Raw genomic sequence first — 15666 nt, forward strand, 5'->3', positions numbered from 1 at the left:
GTCTTCAACTTTGAATAGTCATCATCAGTAGTTCTAGATCTAGTAGATTTAGGCTTGGATTTCAGATGTTCAATCTTTTTCTTCAATTGACCAATGTATACTTTGGTATCTTCATATATATCCTTTAGCTTATCTCTTTCTTTAGTAAGGAGATAAATTTGTTCAAGAGCTTCTTCAAGGTTCTCCTTCAACTATTCCATATCCATAGGGATCTTACTTAAGTTGTTAAGCCTCTTCGAAGTAACTATGCTCTAATATCAATTGCTAGAAATAGGGATTACTAGGAGGGTGTGAATCAGTAATCTACAAACTTTAGTTACCAACTAGATATTATTACTTACTTTAAACCATGCATAACAAAGCAATAAAATAATGTTGAACAGTAACAATAGAAATGCACAAAGATAACTCATAACACCATATTTTGTTAACCAGGGAAACCCTGGCCAAGGGAAAACCTTGATGGGGATGATACCCACTAGATAATATATTGATATATAAGTTCCTTGTTAGAGGATGGAGCCTATTAAGAGTCAATGAGAAAATTCAATATAAGTAGTCCCTGTTAGGATACTTTGAATCCCTATTAGGAGATTCCAACCGTGTTAGGAGTTGTGGTATAATATATGCAAGAAGAACCCACTGCCCAACCATGCAATTTCAACTACAAGAAGAGCTCACTGCTCAAACAAGTAATTTACTATTATTTGTGTTCCTTGTCTAATATCTAATCTTTAGCTCGATCTTGAATCACCAGATAGCTCATACAAAACTTTGCATATACCACTTTCACAAAAGTTCACTCACTTTACATAACTTCACAACTGCATACAAGCATACTTCTCATTGCAAGAAGTCCTTTGCATAAATACCATGCCTTTACATAAATTATTGTTGGGTTAGCTAGGATCACAATTCACTTTTCCAAGTTAGAGTAAACATCTATGATGTTGGCCCTAATTGGACAAGTAATTTTTTTGTAAACAAAATAATTCTTTCCTTCAATTTCATTGTCCTACATCATCAAAATATGATTATATCTATTCCATATAGTCTGTACAAACTTTCGAGGTTATACACATCATCACCAACATGTATACTATCTCCATGTAATTTCGGTTGTCATAATATGATGTTTGGAACATGTTATAAACAAAACAATACACTATTATAAACAGATTCTATACTTAGACAATTTTCTAATTAGCAAACACTAAGTATCTTTATTTCTGAGGTTTTCTATCAATATGTACATCATGTGTTTCCATTAATGACAAAAATTACATATCACAATTAGCCAATTGTCAACCATCATTACATACCATTTTGTAAGAAAAAAAGAATATAATCAATTTAAATCATCTAATTAAAATTTATTACAGAAATTTAATGTTAATTGTAAATTAGACTTTGCTTGTAATAATGGATTATAGAATTTGATTGTAGTTATAAATTTTTCTTATAGAATATATTGTTTTTATTTTAAAATAGCATTGATAAATCACCAAATGATGAATGATATTTTTAAATGATTTAGGTTCAATGTTGATATTTTTTAACTATGTCTATTTAATAAGTGCTTCAAAATATGAGCAAAATTCTTTTTAAGTGTATATATAGGATAATTAATTTTGAGTTCAATGGATGGTTTCTCCTAGTTTAAATCCCTTTGGTGAGATTGGTTGACATGGATGAGATATCAAAAAATGCAAAATGAATGTCTATAAATATCAACTTATAACAATATGTAGGAAAATTATATATATATAAGATTCAAATTATAAATTAAATTATTTACTTATCAATAATACACACACATGCACACATGCACGCACACACACAATATATTCTCATCCAAATAAAATAACTCAATAATAAATGATATACAAATATTAATTTCACAATTGTATATGAGTACCCTTGGAAGTTGATAAATAAACTATTATAATTGATAAACATATACAACCTAAATTGATAAGATTGGTTCTAAACTACATAATTATTGTAAAATAATTGAGTCTAATTGTTTGGAAGTGGATCATAAATTAGAAGATTGGTGATTTGCAGTCATGCTAGGGTTTCTTTGAATCTTATGCATTACCCTCATTACCACAAGAAATAGAGACAAGATCATAATGAGGAATTTGGAACCAAAAGGTGAAATGTTAGGACTAAATCATGTCCTATGTCCTAAATGCAGATCTAAGGGGCATGGATAGTTAGTATGGCAATCCATTGAAAAGGATAGTGTTGCAAAAAAAGTTCCTTTAGGGGAATAGGATCATCAGAAAAGTGCAATAAACTGTGATTAGATTGGAATGAAGCACAGTGGAGGATGAAAATTCCTAGAAGTGATAAATCATATACAATGTAAAATGACATCAATTTCAAATAATAAAATAGATCAAACCATGCAGATTGAAATTTACCCCATGCCATAATAGAAAATGATTCAAATGAGTAGATTGAAGACCAATATTAGAGAAAATAGTTTCAAGGAAAAATAGGAGAAATATCAGGTGAACAATATCCCTCAAAATTCGAAGGACTCAAAAGTTGTGGATAGGGAGTAGATTCTAGCAATATGGAAAATAATGAGATTCATGAGGAGTTTACTTCAACAACAAAAGAGTGAAATCAAAGAGAAACAACTATTGCAAAAGAAGAGGGTATGCAAGCCTTTATGGAAACCATAACTGCTAGAAGAACAAATTGGGACAAGAGATGGAGAAATATGAAATTAAAAACCTATATATCTAAGCTATAATAGAAGGAATGGATCTCCTATTAGAGGAATTGGAAGATGTAGGAAAATGTAGCATAGAAGTTGAGGAAGACACATAAATATATTATGATTTAGATAATGAAAATATGTTTTAGGAGGTAGATTAAACCAGCTTACAAAAAGATATTGACTAGAATACTTAATCAAAGATTAAAAAACCTATCAACAAACAAAGGGGAAAAGTGCCCTGTACTCAAATAAAGAAAAATTGAAGATGACATCCAATGCTAAAGGACAAACAAGACTTAAATCATTTGAAATAGATCCTCCTGTAGGAAAATGAGGGCCCTAACTTGGAAATTCAAGGGACTTTAATAGTGCATCATCAAGTGTCAAATTGACCAAATAGAAGCCCATATAATACTTGATGCAGGAGCATCTTGGATACTGTAACAATCTGCCATCACCAAAAATATTTCCTTTCTCTATACCTATTTTCTATTTGGATAATGGTCATTTTTTCTCATGGTTTCTCTTTTCATGCAGTCAACTACTTAATGTAGATCTACATTGGATCATATATCTAAGACTGTAGATCATAATTTTACCATTTGCGGGAGCTATCCTTCTCTTTGTTTGAGGCATGTTGATTTCCAATCAACTCAAGTAACATGCAGGTTTGGCTTTGGTGCAACTGAACATGGTATCTTGGAATTTCATGCACTTGGAATTACCTTGGTGAGACATCTACACCTATCCTTCTCTCCACAGAAGTTAATTTTCTTGTTTAATGGGTTCCCAATTTCTCCTGATAAATTTAGTGGGTTATGCTCTTTAGGAATCATTAGAAGTTAATTATTTAATGAAGGACAATAAAGTATGTAAGCATAGATTTTGAAAGTGGACTCTTGACTACGATATTTAATTAAATTAATGTTATTAGGGTTATTTATTTTAGTAAATGTAGATCAACCCTTTCAACCTAGTTTATGAACTAAATGATGATTTGGATAAATGATTGAATGCATTTAAGGTATTAAGTTAAATCAAATTCTATGATATATGTTTGATGTAGTTTGCTTTGAATCCTAGTAATTAAACTTCATGGTTTGACCAAACCTTTAGGATGGTTCACTAAATTATTGTGACGGTGAGGCAACCATGCAACTGATGATTGGTCATGATACCCTCTAACTATAAACTCTAAATATCATGTTCACTTTTGCAACCTATAGATAACATAGTTTAGAAATATTTCAACTACAAATTTAGCAAACATTAGTGGTTTCAAAAAAATTTGTTGGTGTGTCTTGCCTTATTTTTTAGCATGACAATTAACAAGTCTAAATTTAATTCCTTTAACATAGTGGCTCATTAATTTGAGTCAAGGATGTTAATAACAAGGTAAAGATCTTGAAAAATCTAAGGTACATCCCTTAATTAGGTGAATCCTTGTAGGGTTTTCTCTTAACTAGACATCATTATAATATCCTAATAGGACCAATCCTTTAACAAGGTGCATTTCAAAAGAGTAAAAAATACTTGTGGGTATTGATTCCCACTATGGTTTTCCCCTATGACCAAGGGTTTCCATGATAAAAATCTTGGTGATTTGGTTCTACTTGTGTGGATTCTTTTATTAGTTGTCTTATTGTTAGTTTCACAAGTTAGAATACAATGAATGAATGAGTGAATAGTTAGAAGTTGGATATGATATTGGTTAATCTATTTGGTGAATTTTTGTTTAAATTTTGAATTTAGTGCATTACTAATTCACCCTCCACCCCACCCCGTCTCAATAGTCTTGGATGCAATGTAATTAAAATGTTTTACTTAAGGAATACGATATTTTAAAATGAATAATCTACTTAATGAATGATATTTTGGATTAATACCATGTTCACTAGGATAGATTGGATCTATCTATATGTAATGGTAAAACCATAGTTCTTATTCTAGTTTTTGCATTGGCCTTGTTGAGAACTTTAATTCTAGGTGGTTGTATTTTAAAGGTTTTGGTATATAAGCTTTGAGGTGATAGTGTGAACTTAGGATTTGCATATTTTAGTTTTAATTTTTTCTTTGACGCACACATGTTACTATAATTTCCCTATATAAGCTTATAGTGTTTCTTTGCAATTTTCTTTGGCTATAAAATATTGTATGAAGACTTATTAGATTATTCATAGGGTAGCACATGTATCATTGGCATAACTAATACAAATTTTTTTAATCATCTTGAATTATATCTTTATGGTTATTTGATTAGTTATTTTGTTGTCATTGATGCCAACTTGAGAGTTGGATATGAATTGTTATGGAGAATCTAATCTATTTACTATGTGTGTGAGAAATCAAGTGTATGGTTTATTTGTGTGGTGAGTTAGCGAGACAGTGCAACCAGGTTAATCAATTTATAATAGACAGTGAATGATTCAATTGATATATCAAATTTGTGGTGTTAATCATTTTTTTTTTATCATGGTCATAGTTTTGCATAATTTGGTTTATAGAAGACATGTTTTGAGTGGATTGAAGATAGTTTAGGGAGGAAAATGAAGAACGGGTTGAATATTTGTGTTCGATCTTAAACTGATAACATGTAGGTCATTTCTAGTAGATATTTCACAATGGTAGGTTGGTTGACGATGTCGCAATGATGTGCAGTTGATACATTTTAGTGGATTGGCTATACATTGGTAGTTGTGATGGAATTTATTGGAAGTTTATTTGTTCATTAGACAAAGTGATATTTCCATATTTTCTTTATTAGATTGATGTGCAATTCAAGTGGTTGATTATGTGGTACCAACTAATGATGGATTAGGGTTTGGTAATATATTTTCATCAAGCTATGACCAATTTCAGGTTTAATATGTTTAGCTTAAGATGGTGGATTGACCTAATGTTGAGAAGTATAATTATGTGGAAAGAATTAATTTTTGTAAGTGTGAGAGTAGTTAGTGTGATCGATAAGGATTGTGCAATTGAGCTAGTAGTTGAATATCTGCTAGAAGGTACATATGGTGAACTAAAAGTTATTTATACAAGAAGTATTAAAGTGTTATTTCCATATCACTCTTCTGGGTAAATCCTAATAGGTTTTCAAGTTTAAAGATTCTAAAAAGGTCACTTATATGAGGGTGAGAAGGACCTTAATAGGTCTAAAGTTAATTCCTTTGACAGGGTGGCTTATTAATCTAGATTAGAAAATCCTTTGACAGGGTTACTCCTACAAGGGTAAAGATCTTAACATGTATGAGGTAAATACCTTAATTGGGTGACTCCTAACAAGGGTTTCTCTCAACCAAACATCATTGTTAACTCATAACAGGGTCAAGCCATTAATATGGTGCATTTCAAAAGAGTGCAAAATAGTTGTGGGTAGTAATTCCCACCCTTTTTTTTCCCCTCTAACCAAGGGTTTCCACTATAAAAATCTTGGTGTTACTTGTGTAGATACTTCTATTAGTTATCTTATTTTTGTTTTCACAAGTTGGCATAGAATGAATGGTTAAATGTTAGATATGATATTGGTTAATTAGTTTAGTGAAGTTTTGATTTCAATTTGAATTTTTTGGATTACTGAGTCACTCCCCCACCCAATAATCTTGAATGCAATGTAATTAAAATTTTTTAGTTAAGCCATAGAACATTTTAATGAATAATCTACTAGATGAAAGATGTTTTGGATTAATACCATGTTTACTAGGATAGATTGGGTCCTTTTGTAGGTGAAGGTAAAATCATGATTCTAATTTAATTTTCTACTTTGGCCTTGTGGGGAATGTTAATGCTAGGTGGTTGTATTTTCAAGGTTTTGTTATATGAGAATTAAGGTGATATTATGACCTTAGGACTTGCATATTTTAGTTTTAAGTTTTTATTTGGTGCATACATGTTACTATTGTTTCCCTATATAAATTTGTGGTGTTTCTTTGTAATTTTCTTGGGATATAAAATGTTGCATGAAGACTCATTGGATTATTTATAAAGTAGCACATGTATCAACTACATGAATAAATGAAAATATTAATAATGTAGTTGTTAAACTATATTGTTTTTTGTTTAAAATGATGATCAATTTTGTTTATAGTCATTGTGTGGTTTTGTATGAGTTTCTTGTTATTTTTTATGTTATGGTTAGAGATAAATATTGTTTGGTGTTTGAGAAATTATTATATACCAAAGGCATGGGAGTTTAGTCTCTCTCAACGTTTTGTACTTTTAATGTCAGTTATATGGTATTCTTTTAATTCTTCCATGTGTTTTTTGATGTCAATGGCTTCATGACCATTGATCTCATATGACTGGTTTATCAAATTTTATTGTAATATTTTTTTTTGATGGGCCTAGTTGTGTATTGAGGACATGTGAGGATCTTATCTCTATTCTCTTATATTTTAATTGAAAATTACTTTAAATTTTTATTTGGTGATGATTGTGGATTAATGGAATTCTTATTCTATTATGATTGCTGGCATCTTTAGATCCAAGTTGTACAATTGGTGGTTCAAGCAGATCTTCTCCAATTTGATCAAATATATATGAATGAGTTATGATATAGTTTATGTTTTGGAATAAAGAGGAGTTCCTTTGAGTTTCTCATATTTATGCATGTACAATAATGGTTTTAATGTCTTCTTATTATGTTGGACATATGTGGATCCTTAGATTGATTATGAGATTCCCTTCATTATCCTTTAAGATTTGCTAGTGGTTTCTATTAACTTAATGTATATTTGAGGTTTCTTTGGTGATTAATTGTTTGGTTATACCATTTTTTGTTTTAGTTTATAGTATAGGGTAGGTTTATAGGAGTATAGTTGGGATAGTGACTCTCAATGGGGGACACGAACATAAAATGGTCAATCTAGGTTAACCCATAAATAATTTTCAATCAAGTGAGAACTAAATAAAATAAACTAGGAATAACATTAATCAAGATTATATTGTTTCATTTCCCAGGGCTTTAAGTGCTTGTATAGACTAAGGATGGGCTAGATAAGTCTTGGTCACCCATGGGGAATTGATATAATAAGTTAGTTTTCTTTTCCTCATGAAAGGTTTCTAGTTCTACATGAATTCCACTTGAGCATCGAGTTCAAGAAAGACTACCATGTTAACTTGGGTTAGTAGGGAACTATGTGATGGTACTCTCCTAAATGTATGTTAAAATTCCCTCCATTTATCCTTATTGTTCAACTCTATTGTCCATGTTGATATCCCTTTGTGAATCCTTATGATGGTTCTTATGTGGGTTTCATGTAGCCTTGCCTTGTGTTCTCTTGTGTACTGTGGGGTCATCCTTTGGGTTCCACATAGTTAGGTGCTGTAATACCCCTCCTTTTCTAACATTGTAGACTTAGTTGTTAAAGTTATATATGACTCTTCTATAGATGTATTAGCCCTTATTTGATATTTGAGATGCAATACTTTGATTCGTTGAGTAATTGATTATGTCAAGTTGTAAAAAAAATTTACTTGTAGTGATGATGCTTTAATTCCTCTTAGTTAGTTAATGAAATTACTTTAATAATGACGCCATATGTTGTGTCTTAGAAATATGTTTATTATATCCTCATAATGATGAGATATTCAAGTTAAAATATGATGTTATTTATATTTATGATTTATTATTATACTTACCCCATATTTGCATGTGTGTGTGTGTGTGTGTGTGTGTGTGTGTGTTTATTTTACATTAATGTTTGATATGCTTGATATGGTTGAGGGAGGGAGTCATAGTCACCTACTAGTCAGGATCTACATGATTTATCACTCTTTGCCATTGCTTGTTTAATTTACACACACAAACACACAACATGCGTGCACGTACATGTACATGCTTGTCTTTTATACAAATTTATAGGTATCGGGCATCAACTTCCTAGAATTGCTAGGATGAGCATGCCCTATCACAATAACTCAATAGTAAGAATGAGGAGATAATATTCAGATCCAATCCCAACCATAGCCTAATTACTTATCTCGAGAAGGACATGTTTCTGACTTTCCACCCTTTTTCAACCCATGAGTTTATCTTTGTCTATGTTATTTAATTTGAGTTTGGGTAATGTTGCTTTTATGTGGATTTGGCTATGTGAGTTATTTGATAAATGATTTGATTATAATATTTGGGTTAATCCTATAATATTGAGAATTATTAAATATTATTTGATTAAGAAGAAAATATTAAAATATGAGAATATTTAATAAATTAAAATTTAATTAAATATGTGTTTTAGTTTAAAAGATTTAATTTAAAAGTCTAATTTAAGAAGTTGGATAAAAAGAGAATTAAAATATTAAAAGATTAAAGATTTAATATTATTTTATTATAAATATTTAATTGATAATAATTAAATTAGAGTTACCTTTAAATAATGAGCTTTAATTATTATTAGTAATTTAAATAATAAACTACACTTTAAATAGCACTTTCACTGATTAATAAAGTGGAGGAAAAGAAAAAAATATATATTTTAATTAAAAAGTTCTTTAAGTGTGCATGAAAGAATTAAATAATAAAAGTTTATTTTAAGGAGAGGCCTTTGCATGTTCAAAAAATGGAAACCCTAGGTAGAGTTTAACTCTTTATTAAGAGATTCAAGCTCATTTTTACACACACGGGTTTTGGGGAGCTAAATTTAGAATTGGAGCAAAATAATTGTTGAAAAATTGGAGGGTTTTGATTTGCATGCATTTACAGGATTGTCTCAGATTCTAGCTATGGTTTTGAGGTAGGGTTTAAAAAGCCATTGTATAATTTTATAGAAAGATTTGTCTACTTCGTGTCTTCCTGAGCACTTGCATAATGCTTATTAGTTGATTGTATTGACTATAGATAAATAATTTTGTTGTAGATTTTTAAAAATGAAAATGTATTGATCAAGCAAAGTTGACTCAAGAAAATTGTAGAAAAACTTAGAAAATTATTTTGTTTGTATTCTTTTTAAAACTCTTTCTAATATAGGGAAAATTTAGTTATAGAAAATTAGAAGAAAACAACAAATTGAACAATCAAAATTTCAACTTTAAATATGCCATTAGAATTATGTGATTATCATGAATTTTCTAAGCAAAGATAAATATTCTTCTTATATGTAAAGTAATTTGGTTGCAAAATTTATTGGAAAACAAAAAGATTAATTGAGAGGAATGCATGCTGTAATTAACTTATACATGCATGTGAAAACAAATATACTAAAGATAGAAAACTAAGTATATTATAGGCGCATAATTTGAGAGATCAAAGACATGAAAATACTAATTACATGTTTATTTTTATTTTATAAAAATATAATATAGTTTTTAAATTTATTTATAAAAAGAAAAAAATAAAGAAAAAAAAACTTGTTTTAGTGATTAATTATCAATTTCAAAAAAATTTCAAAAAATTATTTAAAAAGTTTAAAATTATTATTTTAAATTATTTTTAATTTTAAAAATTAAATAAATAAATACTATTTATTTTCTTATAAGTGAGTTTTTAATATTGATTACTTTTAAATTTTCTAGTGGAATATAACTTATTATATATTTATTAATGCAAGTTGAGTTACAAATTAATAAATATATAATTGTGATTATTTGATTATATTTTTAAAAAATTTATAGTGAAGTTCACTATATAATCATCTAGTTATGAATATTTAATATTATGAGAGAAATTATAAATAATTAAATTAAAGTAATAATTTCAAGCTTGAGTTATCTCTAGTTGCATTATGAATTAAAGGAAAAGTAAATATTAATATGAGACTTAAATAGAAGTCACATTAATATCTTAGAAATGGAATTGATATTAATATTTAATCTAATAATATATATTTATTTTATTAATTAAATTATTTATAATTTAAGATTATTTAAATTAATAACATGATAATATTGCATGATATTTAATATGCACAAAGAGATTTGACATTTAAATACTTATTTATTTAAATAATTATATTAGTATAGTAATTTATATTAACATGTATATTCTTACCTTATTTCTAATCACATCTTTATGGCCCAAACTAAACAATAAAAAATGATGGAATTAAATCATATGGCTGAAAACTATGTGTTTTCTTATATTTTATTTATAGTGTTGTGATGTTTATTTTCACAATGGTTTTTCTTTGTGGGTTGTTTAGTTGGGCAAGTTAAGATGTGCACCAAAGGCATCTTTGAGTTTTCTTTTATGATATTATTTGACTGGATGTCATGATGTGTTTTATGATTAAAATTGAGATTTCTTTTCATGAGCATTTATGAGAACTTGAGTTTTGAGAACCAATATTATTTTTGGGTTGCCTATTAAGGAACCAAATTCGTTCAATATTATGTTTGTGGTATGAAACACAATTGTAGTTTGTGAATTTTGGGATGGTAGTCTATGTGCATGTCTATGGGAGTGGCTTGCAATAAGCATCAGGGCTCATAGTGGCTACCAAGATAACTCATTGTAAGTTGTGTAAAAAGTGATAACATAGTAATTTAAAATATTTAAACACACATTAAAAAGATAAGTTAAAGATATTGCCTCACCCATGCCTTGAGTGCTTGCAAAGGCTAAGGATGGGAACTGGATGGTACCTAGTGAGAGGTATGACTAGCTTTCCTCATCATTATGAGAGGATATTTTGGTTCTGCATGTGTCATATTAAGGGTCTGGGGTCTAGAGTGACCAATTTAGGGTAACTCAATACTTGAGGGTCTAAGGTCTAATGAGAGACTAGTCTAGGGTAACTTAAGTAGTTTGACCATATGATAACACTCCCTAGCATGTAGACTAAGTCTCCTTCATATTTTTTTTATATTTGCCTCAAGTGGTGTACTTGTGGATGTTCCTTCTGATGGTGTATTTATTGTGAGTTGTTAATTATTTATTGGATGTCATTTATTGTTGACAGTTGACTTTTATTGATGAGTATTAGCTATTTATTAGTGGTGTACTTATCATTGAATGTTCTTATTGTTGGCGATTTATTTTTATTCATGACAGTTGGTGATTTGTTGATTATTGTTCTTAGACATGTGGATTTTGACTTAAGGTGGATATATTTCATCAACTTTATCTTGATTTTGATACTTTATTGTATTTGGTATATGGATATTGACTTGGTGTGTGATGTTGGTATTGGAATGAGTATCCTTTCAATTTTGATTGTCTTCTTTTTGAGTAGTTTGTGTTACCCTTGAGGTAGTTTTGGCTATTAGGATTCCTTTCTTAAGAATTTTTTAAGATTGATTAGTTGTTTGTGGATAATTCATTATCTTCCCTATATAGTGGGAATGGAAGCCTAACTAGGCAACCATGTGGTCAAGTGGTATTGTATTCTTACCATTTGGGTCCCCCTTATTTTGATAGATGTTGGAAATTCAAGGATGCAGTTGTATCATTATCATTCATAATTCTTATCTTAGAGACTTCTATTCCATTGATGTATGTATGTTATCATGTATCTTGTATTCTGATGTACTTGTATCTATTCTTCCATACCCTGTGACATGTTTTATAGATGTTATTCATTGGATGTATTTTCATTATATCAGTTGTACTTATGCATTTGCTTATGAGATAATGTATATATTATTTCCTTATGATTCATGAACATGTATTGAAGACTTAAACTAATTATTATAAAGTTTTTTAATGTGTCGCAACGTAAAGGAACCCTTGAGGAATGGAAAACTGTATTTGTAATTGCTTATTTGTACTTGATGTGTATTGGTATATTGCTTTCGCATTGTTATCTTGTGTTGTTTAATTTTTTTCAATAGTTTATTAAAATTTGTAACATATTAGATTTATTTCTTTTGGGTTCCCGAGTGGGGCATTATAGATGGTAAATATTTTATCCATTGAGGTTTGTGGTCATTCAATTGATTTTTCATTTTCATGGTGTCATGTTTATAACTTCTTCACAAATGATTATTATTGTATATTGTGTCATGTTACAATTTATGGATTAATGGTATTATAAATATACATTTCATATAGATATGGTTATGTAACCATAAGCATGTACCAAAGATTCAATGTAGTGCATATATAATTTTTATTAGCTAAGTATTTGGAGATATTATTGAAGCACTTAGTCTTAGAGATATTGGAGATGATCCCTAGAAATATTTTAATTATTTAATGTAATTTCATATGCTTTTATGTGATATTCCATATAATGGAATCGATGGTAATGTTTAAAGGCAATAAATATAAAGTTGTCAAGGAAGTGCAAAACTATAAGTTGCAATATTACAAAAAGTGCAAAACTATTGCAAAAAGTGCAACGAGGATTAAGAGAATCTAGAAAGTTGGTTGGAAATTTTTAAACCACAAATGAGCCTATAAAAACATATATATGGTCAAACAAAATAATAATTTAGGGTCTTGTATAGACATGTATGGGCTAGAAAACATGTAAACTCTATATATTTGGATAGTAATATGAATAACCTTCCTTTTGGTTTTGATTTGGAATTATTATGTGAAGAAATGAATAAGTTATGATCATTTCCGTAAATGTGGTTGTTTTCAGATTTGGGATTTCCTAACAGCGGTCATGTTGTAGCACTTGGTACTGACACATATGGAATAGTTAAGAACTCTAGATGGATTCATTGGAAATATATGTTATTATAGTTTCATTTCAATTTGGTTTGATTTTTTTTAATTGATATTTGTGTAAGTTATATGTTTCTTAGTGAAAACTAGTTTTTTAATATCTTCAATAGAGTTGCAAGCATAGATTTGCATTCATGTAAAGATTTATCATTACGAAGGCTGCGGTAGTTTGATAGGCATGCTATACATGGTGTTCATACAAATATGTACTCTCTGAAAAAGGATGGAGTTTGCCACAAATTGAAGCCCTTGATAAAGGAGGGTGAAAAGGTATGCAGCAGTGCTAGGGTATGTCTTGCTGATCGAAGAAAATTTATGGATGGCATGAAACATCAACATATGTGTTATTCTTTAATTCCTAGAAAAAATAAGAAAGGTAGTAGTGAAATTCCACTTGAAGTTTCAAGTCTATTAAGTGAGTATGAAGATGTCATCTCTGATAATGTTCTAGAAGGGTTGCCACCAATAAGACAAATCGGTCATCAAATAGATTTAGTCCCTAGAGCTAGTTTGACTAACAAGGATATTCATAGGATGTCTCCTAATGAGACTAAGGAACTAAAAAAATAGGTTCAGGAGCTATTGAGGAAAGGTTTGATTCAAGAGAGCCTAAGTCCATGTGTAGTACCTATAGTACTAGCACCAGAGAAGGATGGAAAGTGGAGCATATGTATAGACTCTTGGGCCATAAATAAAATAACCATCAAGTATCAGTTTCTTTTGCCAAGAATGGATGATCTTATGGACTGTTTGAGTGAATTTTAGTACTTCACAAAGATAGATCTCAAGAGTGGTTATCACCAAATACGAATACGAGAGAGAGATGAGTGGAAGACTAAATTCAAGACCAAGGAGGGTCTATATGAGTTGTTAATCATGCCCTTTGGACTGACCAATGTGCCAAGCACCTTCATGCGGCTTATGAATGAGGTACTAAAGAAATTTTTGGGAAATTTTGTTATTGTCTATCTAGATGATATTTTAATTTTCAGTAAGTCTTTGGATGAACATTTATTGTACACTTAAAGTGTCCTTGAAAGGTTGAGGGAAGAGAAATTGTTGATTAATTTGAGTATAGCTTTGTCAAAGGGGAGTTATTTTATTTGGGGTTTTTTGTATCAGTTGAGGGTCTCAAAATAAACCTAGAGAAGGTGAAGATCATCTTGGAATGGCCTACTCCAAGGTTTGCCACCAAGGTGAGGTCATTCCATGGTCTGACTAGTTTTTTCAAGAAGTTCATTAGAAATTTTAGTAGTATATGTACACCCCTAACTAAAATAGTGAGGGGGGATAGAAAAAAGTTCAAGTGGACTATAGGAGCTGCAAGGAGTTTTGATCTTATGAAGAAGAAGGTGGTAGAGCAACCTATGTTGGCACTTCTTGATTTGAAAAAAGTATTCTAGGTGGATTGCAATGCTAGTGGAAATGTTATTGGGGTTGTGTTGAGCTAAGAAGGTAAACCTATTGCCTATTTTAGTGAACAATTAAATGATGAAAAGAAAAAGTTTTTTTTTTTTATGATTAGGAGTTCTATGCAATAGTTTAGGCATTAAAGAAATAGAGGCATTATTTGTTTCCAAAGAATTTGTTTTGTATATTGGTCACTAGGCATTGCAGTACCTAAATAGCTAAGGTAAATTGAATCAAAGACATTTAAAATGGGTAGAGTTCATGCAAAGATATACATTTGTATTAAAACATAGAAGCAGAAGGTCTAATAAGGTTGCTAATGCATTAAGTAGGAGATATTTGTTGCTGATAGTAATATAGGTTGAAGTGGTTGGGTTTGATGAACTGAAGAATCTATACCCTAAGGATCCTAACTTTGTAGAGGATTGGAAGGCTTGTAAAGAATCTATTACTCTAGATAGGACCAGATGGCTGGATTACATGATTCAAGATGGTATGTTATTCAAGGGAAGTCAATTGTGAATTCCAAAGAATTCCATGAGGGAGAATTTGATCAAGGAGAAGCATAGTGGAGGGATGGTAGGACACTTTGGTCAAGATAAGACCATTTCCATTATTAGAGAACATTATTTTTGGCCTCAATTGTCACAGGATGTGAAGAAGTTTGTGCAAAGTTGTCAATTATGTCAAATAACCAAAGGATTTAGTCAAAATAATGGACTCTATCAACCATTGCATGTTCCATCAAAGCCTTGGGAGGACATAAGTATGGATTTTGTCCTTGGATTCCCAAGGACACAAAGGGGTAATGACTCAGTATTTGTGGTGGTTGATAGGTTCTCCAAGGTGGTACATTTCATTCTATGCCACAAGACTCATGACACAATGCATATTGTAGATTTTTTTTTCA

Source organism: Cupressus sempervirens, chromosome 11 (assembly GCF_028749045.1).
Source record: "Cupressus sempervirens isolate cs-2001-9-10 chromosome 11, ASM2874904v1, whole genome shotgun sequence".
In the NCBI taxonomy this organism is placed as follows: Eukaryota; Viridiplantae; Streptophyta; class Pinopsida; order Cupressales; family Cupressaceae; genus Cupressus; species Cupressus sempervirens.